At 36.2% G+C, this 15,981-nt stretch overlaps 1 protein-coding gene across 3 annotated transcripts in view; it reads left to right on the plus strand.

The window, feature by feature from the left end:
* SUGCT (succinyl-CoA:glutarate-CoA transferase) overlaps positions 1–15,981 on the plus strand; it is a 332,549-nt gene that overhangs the window by 89,916 nt on the left and 226,652 nt on the right. The window lies entirely within an intron of this gene.

Below are 15,981 nucleotides of genomic sequence, written 5' to 3' on the forward strand. Positions count from 1 at the left end.
AGATAATTCTGTCACATTAGTCTCTCTTTCAGATGTTACAAGTCTTAACAGTCAGTGTGATTCAGTTTTGTTTTGGAGATGCAATATGATAGTATTCTGAAGTATAAGTAAGTGTTGATCAGAAAAGACACAGGACTATGCAGCAGGTAGACTAGATAAAATTTACCGGCCCAAATTACTTATAACTTAAAAGTGGAACATCATTTTAGGCAAGGGTCTGCAGTGGAGACATTTAGGTAGCTTGAAAACCTAGTCTTTCATCTTGGTGTGCGAGAAGGGTGTGTTTGACTCGGAGCAGATTGAATCAAAATAGGAGATGAAGAATAAAACTAAATGAAACTGCTGTCAAAGGTGATAGTCACTGATGTTTAGGCAAAGGTACCTGTTGTCTGACAGAGCGGTCATAGCTCCTATGGCTAGTTAAAAAAAGAAAATGTTTTCATAGCTTCAAACAGATTAGCCATTGTTTTGTTTCAGACTGGACTTTTTCTTCTGTTTCTTCTTACAGTGTATTCTGACTTTTTTGCAATATTTATATTAAGATTAAAATTGCAATCAAGCATGTAATTAATGTTACTGAAGTGTATCAAAAGTAATAATTTCAGTTATAGTTGGGGACGGTTTAGCACTTACGGAACTGTATAGCAGGTTGGTACTAGGAAACTTGTCATAGGATTCTAGCGTCTGGACTTTAAGGTCAGATCCTTTTCCTCGTTCCTTTACACTAAAAAACCTTTTCAGAAACTTGACTAATTGTATGATCTCTGTTATCATTATGGGTAAGGTTTAAAATGGGAAATTGTATTGCTGTGGTTTGTCAGGTTTCTATAGCATCCTGCAAAAATGTGGCTGTTTATAAAACCAGGAAAGCAGATGACTTAGGGTTTTGTCACTGCTTCTGAGAACCTTGAGACGATCATGGTGGTAACCATTAAAAGCTATGTAGAACAGGCCCAAGAAACACTAATGAAGATTGGCCCTATGAAAAAAAATTTTTTGTTATGCTAAAAATGCAGGTATTAGAACAGAAAGCAAGAGATACCTGCAGTTGGAAGTGAATGTTTCTAGTTTGTCAGCTGACCTCTGATGGGGTCATCAAACAACTTTTATTTGTGTTTATTGGATAATAGGGATATATGGTTAGTTTTTCTGTTAAAGAAGGGAATGTGATCCAGGTGTACAGGAAGGAGAAAGTGAATGGAAAAGAGATGATGTTTACAAATCAGATCTGGACAAAGTATGTAAAGTAATTGTTATTACATCCGTTCTTTCACTTAGGACATCCTACTGCCTGTTGCATTGCCAAAGAATAACAGGACAGAATTCTGTAATGATGCAGAATGGGCATATAATTAAGCAGCTGTGTTTTTTATGAAAAGCAAAAACAAACAAAAGACCTAATCAAAATGAGAGTTACATTGGTTACAACAAACTCTAAATATTTATTCTTATTTAAATGGCCAAAATAATTTCTCGGGAGCCTCTGTGCTGAAGTTACTACTTGATGGGAAAGGATTTTATTATCCCATTCACATGCTAGGAGATGATTAATGAGCATTTGATACACAGACTATTAAAATCCTGAAGCAGGTATGTAATTATATATTTAAAACTCCTGATTACATGTATGGATGAAACTTTTGAAACAGGATCTTTTTTTTCTCCCTTACTCTACCTTATCTAGTAGCCTGTTCTGTTTCAGTTGAACAGTTGCCATCCCTCTGCTTGAGTTTTTCTTAAAACAAATAGGGTAGTAGTTACGTATTATAAGCAATTGTACCAGCCTTTTAAGGTATTGAGGGATACTCTGCAAGATGGGTTGGGCACTGTCTTGTTAAAGTAACAGACTATGAAACAAGATTTGCAAGTTGTCTTTTGAAGGATAGTAGTAAATTCATATTGTTGACTATTTGCAGTGATGGTGACCAGAATTCCTCGCGGAGGGAAAATTTGCTGTGAAGCTCCTTTGCCTCGTAGTAAGGAACAAAGCTAAGTCAGGATCACTTCCTCCTGAGCTGCAGTAAGGTAGAACTTGATGGAAATGGGGTTCTTTCTCATAATCATAATGCAGAGCTGAACGGGGGCAAGCCTAATTGGAAATAGATACTGAAATAAAAGTAAAATTCTAAGACATATAAGCAACTCTTACTGCCTGGGGGAAGACTTAAAAGGAGTGAGAGTTCTCTTCTGGAAGCAGTGAGTGAAAATAAGTCACTGTCTCTGGTTATGAGTGTCTTGTGTAACATATCATTATTTTTGTATATACAGAGAACGCTATATTAAGAGAAAAAATAGACAAATCTGAATGAAGAGTACTGATTTTAATAGTATAATTAATCAAAAGAACAAACCTCAGTGTATAGACTAAGAAGTCCTTCGATACATTAAGGGTCTCTTGAATCATGTGTGGTTTTACTGTGTAAAATTTTTTATTTAACTCGCAATTATTCTTGAAAAGTAAGATATACCCCAGCAGGGAAAAAAACCCTATTAAATTCTTTTGGGGCTAAAAAAAATGCCACAAATAGTCAAGCTTTTCTTTTAATGCAAGGAATCAAAAAAATTGTATATTAAATAAATCCCTTTGGAAACAGGTGCTTCCTCAAGTTTTATTAACTAAATATGTAAAAGTAAAAAGAGAAGTTGAAATTAAACAGTATCGATATATTCCCAATTATGAGAAAACCTGTGCTCCTTCGAGTTTTGTATTAAGTGCAGAATAACTTCTGGCTTCAGGTGTAATTTCTGAATTGCACATTATGTGAGAGTTTTAGAAAAGTCTCTGTTTAGGTGGAGCTGGGGCTTCAAATTTTACAGAATTCATCCTCAGGGTAAGATACCATAGCAGTTTCAGACACCGTAGATTTGCAAGTAAGTTGATACATACTCTAAAGATTCTTTGGACTTGTTTGATCGCATACAGTTTGTGTGACGAGTACATGGAAGCAATGTCGGGGCAGGCACACCTAGTGCTCATTGAAATAGAGGCAGAAAATTGAGAAGGCTGCTGAGGTGGAAAAAAAAAAGAAAAGCAAGTAGCTAGAAAAGGCAAACATGTTGGATTAATGTATCTATACACGTTTAACACACTGACCACACTGAACTAGACACCTTTATAGAAGAGTAGCAGGTAGGTATGTCCAACAGTCTTTGTTTCTTAACCTGCATAAATCCTTAGATCACGTTTGTCATTGACTTGCATTTTGTGCAACCCAGTTTTATTTCACTGATGTTGCTTGAGGGGTAAATCTACATAAAATATCACATTAAATTAGATATATTCATTCATTTAGAAAGTCACATAGAGTAGGGGAATCCAGAGATGTTTTTGAGCTAAAAAACATTTTTCCGAAAAGTAAAATTATAAAGCTATTCTTTGATACTTTTATAACTTGAAAAGACTGTAATTTAAACCAAATTAAACTGAAAAAATGCTTTTGGGCAAAAACTTCTGAATACCGGATTTCAGCCTGGAGTGTATTTTTCTAGCTGAATTACAGAGTTCTGAAAAAAGAGGTTTGCAATATAGTTATTGAAGTCCTTTAAGGCAGTGATAGTGGAGTTTTGTATAAGACATTATCTGTTTTGTGTGTGGCTAATAAAAATGGAGTCTTGAATGGAACTGACATCTATCATAAGTTAATTGAAAATGTGTATATTATAATTCATAAAATGTTGATTAATGAATTGTAACATTTTGCTATTTAAGATGCACTTTTATGTAACACTTATTAGACAAAAACGTGCTTGAAAGTGCTTTGCTGCTGGATTGTTTAGGTATTGCTTACTCATTAAGCCAGGCTAACTTGGTCCAAAACGGTATAAACTTTTCTGAAAGTCATTTTTCTGTTTTCTAGAAGTCTGACTGATGTTGTCAGTCCTGGAGTTTGTAGGCCACAGTTATGACAACATTCATGTTGTTGTATGACTTTTTGTGCTGTAATATTGGGGAGGATTAACATGTCAGTAAAGTTATTTTATGTGTGTGTTTGCTTTGTTTGCCAAAAGTTGAAGTGTAACACCAATAGAGTGTGCATATGCTTTTTCTTCTGTTAGAATTTTGTGCATCTGTATGAGGACTTTCAGGAGTGTTGCCCTTATTGAGAATAAGCTCTCAAGCACCGCAAATTGTTTTTTGGAAACCTCTGTTTCTTCTTTGGCCACTATGATCCTGAAAATTAGTAATCAAGAAAATTATATTTAGTTTGTTAAAATTTATTGATGAAGAAAATTAATTCTGATTTTTTTTTTTTTTTGGAAAAAAGCTTCTCTTCTCTTGACATGTAAAGGGCACAAAGAAGGCGTGTGTGTTAAAGACGTCAGAAAATGTGACGGTGTCAGGATACAAGGAAAGATGTTCTGGCAATGGACTAGTGTTTGAAAATGATAGTTCTTCAACCCTGATGCAGAAATACATCCTTATTCAGAAGAACTTAAGGAGATGTTTAGTTTGAGTCACATAAATTCTTATTGAAAACAATGAGACTTAAACATTAAGTATTGCACAGAACAGAAACAGATATAAGAATATGCTTAAGTGCTTTTTTAACTTGAGATCTTTCATTGTTCTTAACTGAAAAGTACTGACTTAAGCTCCCCACAGATAATGGGGTGGGATTCATGCTCCTAACCTTGTTAAAACAGATAAAAATATGTCAGAATTCTATATATCTAAAGAAGTATTTTTGAAGGGATTTCCAAAAGCAGAGCAGGTAGTGATTTTTCCAAACACAGTGTGAATATATGTGGTTGATCTGATTTCTTTAACACTACTTGCACATTTTACTTCTACCAGCTTAACCAGTGCATTGATTGTGCAGTGTGCAACAAAATTGATAAAAAAAACTTACAAAGCTTTAGAAAATGTTTGTCCACGTGGATTCATTTGGCAATGTTACAATATTAATAAACAGAAACACAACAGAAATGCCTTTATAGAGTTAAATGTTAATGACATCAACGAAGCAATAACCCTCCTTTCTAAGGCCAAAGAGGTCCTGTTTTCAGCCCATAGGAGCTGAGAGTTTCCTCATGTAATTTCAGATAATAAGGCAAGTTACTCTAACTGTTGGTACCACTGTGGCACCAGGCAATGCTTGCATGGTGGCAGCTAGAGTACAGCAGTCAGTACATGTGCTGAAAACAAGCTCAGGTGTCTCTGTATTTCATCTGCAGTTTGTTTTATGACTGCAGTATCTTTCTTTTCTCCCAGTTATAGCATAGTCTTCAGTGACTGTAAGAAGGACAAAATAAACTTAGACATAAATGAATGGAGATTCACATTTCTGCTGTGGTAACCGTAACATACGTGTTTGATCCCAAGAAATATTTGTGGAAAGCTTCTCTTATTTTCCTTTTGTATCTCTCTCCTTAGCAAATGCATATTCATCTCTTGTAGAAAGTTGATCTGATCTTATGATATGTTGTTGAGACTCTGATTTCAAAGAGAACAGAGTTTATGTTAGACTCGCTGAAGCAGTTAGACTTGTAAAGTAGTGTTTGGAGAGTTCTCTGGAAGGATGACTCAGCTTCATTCATAACCTGGTCAACATCTCTTTCCTTCACTATGTTGTTTGCTTAACTATATGAAAAATATCCCATCTCTTTAGGTGCAGAATCTGGGGTTTTATAGAATGGCATGCACCCAAAATGGCAATCTAAGTCATGAGTGGAATAAGTTATCATGAATTTTGCTTAAATTTGACATTTTCTAAAGCTATTTAAAAGTTATCAGGACAAATGAGGCTATTTTAGATGGCACTCTTAATTTTTTGTGTGGATGAAATTAATTACTGTACATTGTCTTTGAAGTTACAGACTGCTGAAATGAGAATGCATTTCTCTAGTTCACTGTGCTGTAGAAACATAAACAGTCATTAGTACCCTATATTTATCTTTATTTCCTAATACTTAATTTAGAGTCTGCAGTTGTAAATCTCTCATACTCTATTTTTCATAAAGTGGAGGGCACGGTGTCTTCAATGTCTAAACATTGGGAAGGTAGCATAGTGCTTTCGAGAGCCCTGGTGGGATTGTGGCAAACAGTAGTTACTGTATCTATCCAGCCAGTGTAGCACAGGTTTGCTCCAGTGTCAGTAACTGATGTCCCACATCCCACCCCAGGTATCATGTCGGATCTTACAGAACTGGTGTACGGGCAGTAGAATCAGAATCACCCTTGAGTATGAGTACTAGAAGAGGCAAAGATGTATTTGTCATGCTCTGATACTTCCAAGTACACTGGCAGGATACTTAGCCTACAGAGCTTTCTTTAGGTCAGCAAACACAGCTAATTTTCTTTAGCCTCTTTTGGTGACAAATATATTTGAAAACAGATCCTTCTTATGAAGTTATTTTTGGAGAGTTCTCTGGAAGAACGACTTGGCTTTGTTCACAACCTGGTCAGCATCTCTTTTCCCTACTGTGACATTTGCCTGACTGTATGAAAACTATCCCTTTTTTTTTGGTTGCATAATGTGAGTCTAAATTTAGTACTGAGTTGAACTTTTTATGCATAGTCCTTTTTGGCTCATTTTTCTTCTTGAAAGGCTAAAGCTAAACTTAGCTTGGGCCAGGTATATCAATTTTGCAGTTGTTTGCAGCAACTTACTTGCTCTAGTGGCAATATATAACTGCCATTATAATTAAAGGTGGATAGCATTTCTCTGGGTAATGGAAGCATTTTCCACGGACACCTGTGCATCCTTCTTGTGCCATGCCCTGACCTGCTGCCATCTGGTCTGGGAAGAATTGCCTGTTTTCTAAGTTAGGATTTTTCTAGCACTTTATGACTTCCATTGACTGGTCTTATAAGTCACTACAATGTGTCCTTTGTGGATCAGGTCCAAAGACCGTATTCATGAAGTATATTTTCCTTCTCACTGTGATTTTAGGGAACATCTGTCTACAGGCAATGAATAGCCCAGAAAAATTTTATACATTATTGCTTGGTGTGGACTGTCACTTTGGATTGAGAAATTGCACATGATGTTGATGGAAAAATAGCAATTAAATAGGCCTTGCACTTTGTTACTTTGTACGGTGCCTGTTGTATGTGGAGGAGATACTTACTGTGACCCTTGAACAGCCCACAGGTACTGTTTGGCCTAACTCTATGCATACATAGCATAAAATAATTCACAGATCTAGTATTGACCCATCCAGTATGCATGGAACTGTACATTTGAGCAGTACTTTGTTCTTTTACTGATGCTTTTGCCACATTAATGAAGGGCTTGGTTTGAGTTACCATTTTGACTTGTGATTTATATTTATTATAAAGAGCTTTCACATTATGTTTTTCATTATTTAGTGTAAGCATTCAGTAAATTTGGCCTTGAAGTAGACATTGCCTTTCTTTGATGCTAAGAGTCTTTAGCTGGATTTTACTATATAAAAGATTGAATTAAAAATGTATGTCTACAGGCTTTTAATTTATGAGTTTTAGGGTCATTTGCAAGCAAATCAAAACAAATTAAAACAGGGAGAAAATTCCATTCTTACTATTTACTACTTTTATTTGTTTTGTAATATCAAAAACGCCCATAAGATGTATGAAAAGACCTGAGTTTTAATCTTTTTTTAATTGGTATTCACTGAGAAATACAGCTGTAGCTCTAAACTCCAATCAGATAGTGACACACAAAAAAAGTGCTGTACAGTGACATTGAAGAGCAGATCATGGTGCTTGTAAACCTTTTTGTCATTTTTTCCTATTTCCTTTCTTTCTCTTTTGTATAACCTGTCATCTTTATTTATACTAAGAAATAAGTGATATTTTTATCACTGTAATAGAAGGTGTGTTATTACTACATTGTTGAAATCAAATTCTTAGTGCAGAATGCCACATTATTTTGTGTACTTCGATGACATGCAGTGTACAAGGGACACATACTGCAAAGAATGTTCAGTTTTACAATGTACACACTGATGCTCTAAGTTACTTGATTGTTTTGGGGCATAGTGCAGTAAATGTCAAGAGCCTTTGAAACATTTAAAGCAGATGTTCTACTGCCAAACTGAAGCATTTGAACTCAAAATGAAACAGTTCCCTTAAACCTTGACATTAAGTCTTAACAGTTTCACTTCCCAATTGGATGTGGTATGAAGAAGATAAATAATAGAACTGTAGCAGGATAAAATATTTATTCTCCCATGAGGTGGGGAAGAAAAACATGTTTAGCATTTGCTCTGCAATTTTATTTGTTCTGGCTCATTTCCCTCTTATACTTGCGTATATACAGTTCCAGGCACATGTTAAAAGCACTAACTAGGGCTTGGCTGGGGCCCGTTGTCCTTCCTCTCCCCTTCCATTTCATTCTGAGTTTTTCTCCCAACTTCCCTTAAACTCACTCTTCCTCCCCATGTTCCTTTTGGGAAACATTTATCAAAATGTTTTCACTTGTCCAGAATCTGTCTATTTAATTGAAACAATCAATTCCTTTGAAAGCCAGGTTCAGCCTTTTCAAATAGGAGCACCATATTTAGACACCTTAATTAAAATAGCTTGAATTTCCTAATCTCTGAGTACCTGCTACTTCCACTGTATTGGGATATACTAAAAGGCCATGTAAATGAAAGTATTTTAATTAAATGTCCACCTTTGCTTTGAAAACGTCATGGTCCATTTCCAATTTTTTTTTTTTAAATGATGGTTTCCATCCGACATTTTAGATATTCTATTGGTTGGATCCAAGTATTTATCCAGTGTATCTTGTGCTATATACATTAGTGCTGTGTGCTTTGCTACCTGAATGATAGCATCACGACTGTAAACACTCAGACTCAAGTAAGTTAGTTGTTTAGGTCTTGTCACTCACCCTACTATCATGAAAGCTGTGATGCTAGTTCTGTGTTCCTCTCTACACTTTGTACTCCTGCTGTACTCTGTGCTTTCAAATCTGAGTTGCTTTTCTCCCACCCCTTTGCCAAGGTGAGTCAGTGCTATCTGCAGACCCTCTCTGCTTGAACAGTAGCAGGGGAGTATCTTGAAGTGGGCAGCAGTCAATCCCTGTTCCCTGACTTGGTTGCAGTCGGGTTCCTCCTTCCTAACGTGCAGCCACTTATCTTGTTCTGTGAACCTGTCAGATTGGAACACATACAAGTTTGGAAGTGAAATTCAGTGGATAGTGCTTTTTTCCTTTCCTTTCAGTGATAGAGAAGATGGCATGGACAGTAGGGAAATTATGATCTCTGTAGTGATGAGGCCATAGCGTTCAAAGAAAATACTGAATTTTGGTCAGTATTGATCAGCTCATTCCTTATGAGAGAGTATAGTGTTAAGTCTGCACTGATGGATAAATTATCTGATCTGACTAATTTTTCCTGTTTCATTTCAGCTAGACACAAGAAAACATTCCTTGTCACTCTTTGGGTAAAGGCTGATAAAAAGTAGAGGCATCCAGTTTTATTTTTTTTATGCATGGTTAACAGTATGATCACTCTTTATAAGCTGTATGCAAATTCAAAGCGTGCCTGAGATCAGCATGTGCTCTTCTAAAGAAAATTCTGCATGAGTATACAATATTGACATGGTGTAGCATGTCCATTATTTGTTGCTTTTGGATAAGGTATTTTTGTACTATAATAGGACTTGTGTAGCAAAATTGACAAGAAAACCGTACCATGTAATTCACTGCATCTTGAAGCTAGAACATACAAGCTCATTTTCAGTGGTAACCATATAAAGCAATGCTTTTAAGTGTGGGAACAATACGTAACACAGTCTTTATAACATATTGTGCTATGATGCTGTACTACTAGCTGAATTAAGGTTTCATCTGCACCATTCCATCTTTTAATATTCAAGCTGCTTCATTTGGCATCCTACTGAAACCTTGGTGTTAACCTAGAAGCAAACATTTTTCGTACAGGGTTGAAAGCAGATAATGTTTTCCTCAGATCCTCCTCTGTTTAACCCCTTATAGAATAAAAACTTGTCATGACCTTTTTATGTTCATCCTTTTGAAGGCTTAGTTTGTCTGATATTTTACAATAGCAGACTGTCTAGTGCGATTTCTTATTGGGGTAGATGTAAAAGAAATGTATTCAACACACACCTTTGTAAGGGTGGAGGAGTGCTGTGGAGTGTTATTCAAACTGTTGAATGTCTTTATTTTCAGTGGTTTTCAAAATTAAAAAATAACAGAAATTCTAGAAGTTTTTTTGATTTTTCAGGGGAAACAACATGAAGGAATTCAATTTGCCTCTTACAGATGAACAGCTTTATTCCAAGGACCATCACGGTCGAAGAATATAAGCTAAGTTAGGAGATATATATACACATATGCATATAAAATAGGATAAGCTTACATATAGTTTGTTTTTTAATATATGTGTGTGTGTGTATATATGTATATGTACATGTGTGTATATATCTGTAGGTATGCACATATATAGACTTAAATGTTTATAGGAGTTAGATATTGCCTACCTGGATAAGGTTTATTCAGAGGCAGTTCCTGACAGGGATTATTATAGCTGTGCTGCAATCTATATATATGTGTGCATATTTATATATATTCTGATAACAGTAATAAATACTTGATAACAAATAGTAATAAGTAATCAATATTATCATCATCAAACTTACCTATTGTTCTACCAATTTTTTTCACTAGATGTCAAAAGGAGTAAGTAAATTTCATTATACTTGGTTTGCAGGTGAGGAAGCTGAGAGAGACAGAAATGAAGTAACTTGTTTGAAGTCAGTCACCAGGCTAACAGTTCATTTAGAAGCACCTGAGAGTCAAAAAATCCATTTTATGGTTTTCTCCATGAGGCCACACCGCATCTCACTTGATAAGGTCAAGTGGCATGGAATTTAAAAAATATGTTTATATTCCTTATGTTCATTAAGGTGCTTGCTTAGCCTAAGGGGATATTCTAATAAGAATATATTCAGAGGCATTTGTGTTTTCACTCTGAGAACAGTTGGGTCGTGGAAACGGATGCCCAGAGAGATTGTGCAGCCTCCATCCTTGGAGATTTTCAAGACCTGAGTCGATAACCGACTAAGATGTTCTGAGCTCATAGTTGACCTTGCTTTGGGCAGGAGGTTGGACTACAGACCTTTCTGAGGTCCCTTCCAACCTGAATTATCCTATGATCTTGTGATCAGAGTTGCAAATAAATAAAAGGCCCACCTCTCCTCAGTTCTGTTGCTGGATGGGAAAACAGGAGGAAGGAAAATCAGTGCAGAGCAAGTCCTGTGATTATTCTGATTGTGACTAGATTGTGGTGACATTTTAAAAGTTGATGCTGAGTGGCAAAGGCAGCAGAAAGGTGTGCACCATGAAAGGTACTATTGAGAGAGAACAGGCAGGAGCATTGGACAAATGGGAGAAATGAGACAGGGAGACAAAAGAGGCTCCCCACCCTTCCGTAGCGTAAGGAGGATTACCATACGTATTGTATAAACAAAGTTTGGAGAGATTTTCTTTAACCACCAGTGACGTCTGATATGACCGTGCCTGAAAATGTATAGCAGCTATGATCTGAGAAGAACTGCCTAAACTGCTTTAAGATTGTTTTTTAAAATAAAATTTCAGTCTTTACTGTTGCCATGACAATGCTTCAGTAATACATTTTTGAATGGAGACTTTATGGGGAACAAATGGGAAATAAGAATGTGACTCCAGCCTTTTGGAAAAAAAGTGCAATAAAGATCAGGAGTTACTTGAGGTGTGAGCCAGACCCCTGCTCCAGCATAGTTGTGATTTAGTTGTGCATCTTGGCTCAGCATAGAATGGTGTGAAAGCCATTAGCATGGCGGAGGCGGATGTTGCAGACCTGCTGTGCTTCTACTTTACAATGAGAAAAGGCTACATGATATAATGCTACAGTTTGTATGTGACAGAGCTCTATTTTTTGATAGCTTTAAACAGCAGGTAGGGAAGTGTGTTGGAGAAAAGAGAAGAGAATTGCAGACAGTGCTGTCACTATAGCAAGAAGGTTGTTGGGAGGCTGTGTGCTTGCATGGTCTTCAGTGTCCACTGGCTGGAAGGTGATCTTCCTGTAGACTTTCCAATATGCTTTTGTACAAAGCCCAGTTACACTGATTTTGCACTGCTTGATTGTTTCAGCATTTTATCTGTAGCAGTTTATCACTTAATGCATGCAATTGTACAGAAGCTGAATGCTTTCCTGTGGTGGGAATCTTGCAGTTTCAAAATTTCTTTTCTTCTAGCACAAATGAACCCCATCTTCTTCCTTCAGTGGTCTGTGTCTCCCTCCCCCCCCAAAAAAAGTTTTTCCACAAGCTAAAACTACTGAAATAATGTTTCACTTTAATTTTGACTTTTTTTCATTGCCTAACGTATTTTGTTGCATAAACGAAGGAAAATGGCATAGAAGTTTGTTTCAAAATAAAAACATTTAATTCTGAAGAAGTCAACCAATATTTTGAATTTGCTGAAACTTTTGATTTCAGTTTTCATTTTACAGCTTATCTTGTTCTTTGGCAATATGTCTTAAAGCAAATTTTGCTGTTGTCAAAGAAACATTTTCTATAGGAAAACAGTCAGTGCTGTCAGTTCTTGCTTTTAAATATGTGTATCAGCTCTTGATAGTGATTTCAAAAAAAAAAAAAAAGAGAGAACCAAAGTTCAGCTACTTTTCAGCTGTTGCAGCAGTATACCTTTTTCTTTAGCCTGGTGTCTTACATGTTTGCGTGTGTTTTGGCTTTCAGTTTAAATATGACCGACTTTTCTTGATTGGCCTACTACTATAATCCATATAGAAGAATTATAGAACTCTACCATTATAGAACCAGTTTGTGAATACTTACAGTAAACGTTTGTGGAAAGGAGAGATGGTAAAGCATGAAAGCATAAAATCCGTTTTTAAAAACTGACAATCTATAAAAATTGCCCATGTTGATTCACCTTGGCTCGATAGGACGCACCCTTTTCAGGGTGAGAGGAAGTTCAGTGCCCTAAGAGCTTAAGTCCTGGTCTCCCTAGTCTGTCCTTGAACAAGAACTGCCAACTTTCTGAATTGTATGTGGTTTTAGTATTGAGGACTACTGTCTTCTAGGGACTGAGGTGAGAATACCACAGGCTTTCCACTGGAGACCTCAGATTGACATCAACTTTCCGTTTAGAGGCAACGATAAAGCTCCAATTAGAGGCAACTCATAAAGCTGCAATCTGAGAAATGATTGTGTTCTCAAAGCAATTATCTTTTTGCTCTGTGTAGCTTATTTTTTCTCCAGTGTAGCTTATTTCCAACAAACTTTCTTTTTTTGTTCCTCATGGCCTGCCCCTTTTCCTACATACGTTTTCCTTTTTTTCCCCCCCTTTGGACTGTATCATGCTGCAAAATACATTTAAAATCCATTAATTTTCTCTTTGCTGTCATTTTCCATAATTTTATTAGGTTTTGTACAAAAGTGCAAGGCCTTTAGCTGCTGAGCTGGCGGAAAATGCAAAGATGTGGATGAGCCAAACGTCATTAAACTCCTTCTGTCTAAAATTAAAGAGTCCCATGCAAGTTTTGTTCTCTAATAAATAAAATAGGACCTGTCAGTTTGAAAAAAAACCTGCATATAGACTTCATCCGGAGTATGCAGCCTAATGCAATTTGTTAGAGATACTGTATTGCAAGATGAAATAAAACTTTAACAGGAACTTTGATTTTATCTGATAGAGTTGTATGACTTAGGTGTTTTAGCAACAGCTAAAGTTTTAATCAGTTAAACAGAAAGGGTCATCTAATGGCACTTGTGTGCCACTGTTGTACGACATACAACAGAATGAATTTAAAAAGTGTAGACATTTTAGAAGCTTAGGTACGAAAACATTAAGTTTAAAAAAGAATATTTTTCGAAGAGTATAGAAATGATACTGTTTAAACAGGAAGGGAAAAGAGCCAAAGATAAACATTTATCAGGCTCTTCAGAGAGTAATATTTTGTGGGAGAACGTTATATCAGTGTACGGTAAAATCCTAAGGACTGCAGAGGGGTCATCCAGGTCCTTGGAACCATCTCCACGTAGTTCTGTAGTATAATTCTGTACACTAAAAATATTGATAAATCCTTTCCTCAAAATGCTAATGCAAAACACTAAAACTGACAGTCATGGTAATCTATAGGTCTGAGTGACTACTGCAGTGAGCTGCAGTTTGCTTGTATAAGGGAGAATGCACTTATTCTTTTCTCACTACATATTTGTATTCTTAGTCACCAGGTGAACATATAAATGTAACTCATAAACAAATGATTACATCTAATGTTGAAATGTCACTGTCACAGTCCTGATTGAATCCATTTAAACAGGCAATCTTGTCTGACCTTTTAGTCTCACAGCCAGCTTTAAGTTCTACCAGGAGAGAAGTATGCAGTGGTTAAATCATTCATGTTACTCTTCAGCCTCATGGGGAGAGTATGCATATAGGTTTCCAGTCCATGCTGAAGTTTACAGACATAGTATTTCATGATACAGGAAGGAATTCATAAAGTGATGTAGACATATTTTATAATTTATCAGTTACATGTACCAAAGCTGATTCATTATTAGATACAGCAGGTAAACTTTTGTTAAGATGGTGGGTAGATGAGTGTCATCGTTTGGTCAAGTGGCCTAATTAGATTCCAAAAAGCATTTGAGTCTTCACAGAAGTTTCGACAGCTGTATAAAAATCACTGTCATGGCACTATTCATCATCAAGATTTGATGATAAGCTGCAAATCTAAAAATAACTGGGGACATGAAATGGCTTGGGTTCTGTGGCAGTTCAGGATCTTGATTATGAGTTATATTATGTTCAGGTTGTGTGAGTTGCTGAGCATCTGAAATTTGTTTCTCAGAGCAGATGATGTGAAAGGAATGTATAGAGGGTGTTTCAGACCCAAGTTTATATGTCCAGGCTTTTGTTTATTTAAGAATTGTAATGTTTTACTCTAACAGATTTCCTTTGATTTAATTCACTACTGAGTTTTCTCTAGTGATACAAGAACTAGCCTAAAACAAGACCTGCTTTTCTCTTCAGACACAGCCGTGAGAATCTGCTGTAGCCACCATGTTACAGGGAACCATGGAAGCAGCATGTGTGTGAAGCCAATGGGAACATGCATAGGAAAGATCGAAGCACACATATACATTTGGCTAGTAAATTTTGCTAGTTTGTGACCTTTCTGTATTTATTGCAATGTACAGCTGCATAGAAATGGTTTATTTTATTTTTATATTGAGCAATTCACACTTCTTCCATATCTGACATATGTCCAAGAGGAAAAAAACATTCAGAACATTTTTCCATCAAGGTTGGTGCAGATGTGTAAACCAGAGTGGCCCCAAAGCTATCGTGTACTTCCTTAGTGAATAAAGAGGATCAGAGATTCCAGCTCTGTAACACTCTCTACTGAAGTCAATCTTTCCTATTTTTAACTGCTTCTCAACATGATAAGCCTTTTGAATTCTGAAGGGTAGTTATTAGATGAGAGCAAAGTATAATGAAATACAATCGCATGAAACACAAATTGTAGCTCTTAATTTACTAAGATTAAAACTGTCCCAGTATGAAACACACACAAATGTGTTGTAAATTCAGGATAATTTGAATCATGAAATTAATCTAAGCCAGGAACAGTTGACTCAAATATTTATTATAATTAATGCAAGCAAGACACTTGATTTATTAAAACAAAACAAAAAAACTACACCCCCCCCATCCTCCTTCATATGATGAAAATGCGGCAATATTTTCCTTTGACTATGGTTCTGTGCATCTTTTGTGTTGTTTTCTTCCAGTTGACAGACAGGGCATTTGAGTTGACAGATTTTTAATAACCTTTCCATCTCACATAAAACTCATATCACATGGAGACATGGAAAAAGATGATCTTTGCAATTGCCTCACGAACTAAGCTTGGCTATACTTGAAAGCGTTGCCGGCATGGTTATGTTGGTTAGATGTGTGGGAAAAATCACAGTTCAACTGACATAGCCATATTGGCAGAGGCTGTCCTGTAACAAATTCA

Source organism: Struthio camelus, chromosome 2 (genome assembly GCF_040807025.1).
Source record: "Struthio camelus isolate bStrCam1 chromosome 2, bStrCam1.hap1, whole genome shotgun sequence".
Taxonomy (NCBI): domain Eukaryota; kingdom Metazoa; phylum Chordata; class Aves; order Struthioniformes; family Struthionidae; genus Struthio; species Struthio camelus.